This window comes from Sinohyriopsis cumingii, chromosome 10 (assembly GCF_028554795.1).
Source record: "Sinohyriopsis cumingii isolate HCF-2022 chromosome 10, ASM2855479v2, whole genome shotgun sequence".
NCBI lineage: Eukaryota > Metazoa > Mollusca > Bivalvia > Unionida > Unionidae > Sinohyriopsis > Sinohyriopsis cumingii.
Window position 1 is genome coordinate 6,452,285 of NC_142970.1, and position 3,903 is coordinate 6,456,187.

Consider the following 3,903-nt stretch of genomic DNA (forward strand, 5'->3'; position numbering starts at 1 on the left):
ATCAACATTGTTCTCAATTGACTCAATTTGTTTTCCGTCAATGAGATACGCAGCGCTTTCAAACAAAGCCATAATTCCGTTATTGACAAAGACGATTTTAACCTCATTTCCATATACTGTATCATCTGTTTTTATAATTTCACCTGCTACTTCAATAAACGCTTCAGCGGGTAAGAAATATATACCTGTGTCTTGAACTTGCAATTCAATTTGTCCTCGTGTATCTGGTTTTCGTGTGTGATAAGAATAATACTGAAAATCGCGCACCGATTCGTCCTTGGGTACTGGTGCATCTATGTCAAATGCTGTGTCGGATTGACGTTTAAACATTTTATTATAATTTGTTATCTTCTAAAACGAAGACCACTTCCCGACACCAGACTTGTATTTATTTGTTCAGCCCCTTGATTTATCAACTCTGCTAGTTTTTGATTTGCAGCTTGATTTATTACTTTACTAACTTCTGCAGGCATCACCTCAGTGCTTGGTAATTTTACCGGTGGTGGCTGGACCGCTTTTGGCCTGCGTATTAATCGTGCTAGTCTGTCCTTGATTGCCAAGAGCGCTTTACTGGCAACGCTACCAACAACACCAGTAGCTTTATCAGGAATAACGTCAATAGCTTTCATTGATAATTGTTTTGCGATCGGTATTGCTTTAGGAGCCATTCCCGCAAATAAACCTTGAACAACATCACCAAATCCATTTCCGTATGTCATCTTGTATACTGGCAATCGTGAATTTACCACCCTGACCCTAACTGGCCTACGATGAGATTCGTGTATGATCATTTTATATGATTATTTATTTATCTAACAACTAGTCACTGTGATAGTCATCAACGAGCTCATTAATAAGTTCTCGGTAGATATCGATATCCATGATACCTCCTTGAAATAATCGTCGACAGATATCGGCTGCTTCATTAATTATTTCTGGTGAGTTGTTTCCAGCTCGTTTTCCTCCTATGAGAACTCCTACTAGTTGCGCATCATTGATGATATTGGTAGGACAATCAATAAAACCACCTTCTGAAAACCCATCACCAGATTTTTTTACCCGGGTCGGGCGGTTCTTGTCGTCGTCTCCGTGACCGAGGTTTCGCTGGCGATGTTTCAACCCCTTTTATTTTATTAACCTGACTAAAAAAATCATTAAATTCTTGCCTATATCTTTTAGTGATTCTTGGAATATCTTTAAGCTCACGAAATACTCTTTCATTCCACTCGTGTTCTGGAGTATTAAGAAATTGTGGCTTGAGTAGCTGACTTCTTAGTTGATATCCCACCGCCGCAAAAATAAAAGGATCCTTTAGTATTTTCGTGTAAGCGTCCTGAGTAAAATATCTAGTTTATATAAGTTTTGAAGAAAAAAATCTTTTTTTTCTCGAACGTTCAATCAAGCAAGCCATGAGTTTACGAAAACAATTCACCGAGATATGGAAATGAAAATGCGCATGTCTCTTGTAAATCAATGAATGCTCTTAAACGTTAAAAGGTAATAAAAACTACAACGTCAGGTTCGGATGCCATTACTAGTGATTTAGCAAACTATTTTGGCACTACATGAAGACTTCCAAAAATAGGAAGAGCACACATTTAAAAAAATCTTGGTTTGAGATCGCTAATACACAAAAATAGAAGATTTTACCAATATATTTGTGTTTAATTAGTTTATTGAATATATACTATATAAAATACTATATAAAAGCTACCACAAAATAAATATAAAAATAAAATAAAAAATAAAACAGTCCATTTCAGGTTATTCGTGGAAGCTAGTCAGGTTTATTAAACACACATCAAATGCTTTCTGATTTTACTGAAGATGAATAAAAGATATTCCCTTGTTTTCTTTTATTGCGCATGTTGAATAAACGCCTTAGCCTCTTAGATAATAATAATAATAATAATGAGGACTTTGTATAGTGCCTAATCTTTAGAAGCTCTAAGCGCTTTACAATAATAGACAATACCTATAAGATAATAAAACAAAAATATAATAAATGATTACAAAAACAAACACTATGAAATTAGAAAACATAAAAAAACATGTTGAGATTATATAAGGTAGGAAACATTATTAGGTATTTAAGTTTGTTCTTGCAGTCGAAATAAGTGTGTTTTGAGAGCACTCTTGAATTGGATGACTGTCTTTATGTTTAAGTTCAGTGGGCAAGTCATTCCACATTGCTGGGCTCTGGTATGCAAAATAACGCTATCCGTATGACTTTGTTTTCATACTTGGAATGAAGAGTATACGATTGTCAGAAGAGGAGCGTAAGTATCTTGCTGGTGTGTACACATGGGTGAGGTCGGATAGGTATATAGGACTAGAGTCTGACAGTGAAACGTAGCACAGAGAATAAATTTTGTGTTTGATTCTGGATGGAATGAGTAGCCAGTGTAAGGTACAGAACATCTGGGGGATGTGCTTTGTTCCTTGTACTCCAAGTATGATCCTTACAGTTGTGTTTTGAACTTTTTTGTATTTTTTGGAGTAGGTATTGAGATGAAACAGACATAACTGAGTTACAATAGTCCAGTCTTGAAGGCACTAATGAGCACACAACTGTTTTAGTGGCATCAACTGAAAGATATTTGTTAATTGAGCTGATGCATCTCAGCTCAACATATGCAGCCTTGCATGTGTTCATGACATGTTGGTGCAATGTGAGAGTACTGTCCAGAGTAACACCGAGGTTTCGTTCTGATTGTGTGAATTTCATGTTGGTGTTGCTGATATATATTGTCTGAGGTAAAGGATGTGAATGAGAAAGTCTTTGTGTTGTGATCAGAATAGCCTCAGTTTTATCATCATTCATCTGCAGCTTGTTACATGTTATCCATGATTTGACCTCAGAAATGCACCTCTCTACACCTTGGATGGTAGCATCAACTTCAGTTGGGTGGCTAGATATGTATATTTGGGTGTCATCAGCGTACAATTAGTGAGACACTGGATGATGATCTATGACACTTGAGAGCGACTGAGTGTATAGAATAAAGGGAACAGGTCCAAAAACAGACCATTGTGGAACACCACAACATAGATCAACGGGGCTGGAGTGTATTACATTTGCAGATACAATTGTGTCCTGTTGACCAAGTAGGACATGATTCATGAACCACAGTAAGGCTGTATCATGAATGCCATAAAAATACTGGAGACGGTGAAGTAATATGTCATGGTCTATTGTGTCAATTGCTGCAGACAAATCAAGGAGGGTGAGGACTGTAATCTTTCCGCTATCCAATGCAGCGAGAATGTCATTAACTACTTTTAGAAGAGTAGTTTCAGTACAATGGCAAGGGCAATATGTAGATTGTACATTGCTAAAAAGACTGTTTGAATTCAGACGAGATACAAGCTGGGATAGAACAACCTTTCTAAGATTTTTTATATGAATGGGAGATTAGATCATTTCTTCGTGTATGTATTAACTTGGGCCCTAATGTCCTCATATGGTTCCATCCTTTTTAGAGTAATGTTAAATGCTAAGAATTGTTTCTTACGGGTAGTGTTTTCTTTATAAATTTGTGCAAGCGTAAATCACGTTCACAATCTATCTCCTGATTTAATGATATTATCATTATGGGGTTAAATGTTGTAAGGTTCATGAAAGAGAAATTTTTGAAGAAGTCTACAATAAAACTTGTTAGTTTAGAGCTAAGTTTTAATACGGTAGTAAATATTTCTGAATATTTCGGGCCTTCTAGTAAGCTTAATAACATGTATCGTAATAATAATTAGCTCTTTACGGAGGAGTACATGTCTTTCAACACCTATTATATATAACAACATAATTGGACTTGTTTGAGTGCAAAAACGTTAGGAATAACGTTCCACACAAACTTAAATTTATAACATCAACTGTATATATATCCAGAACACAAAGATGCA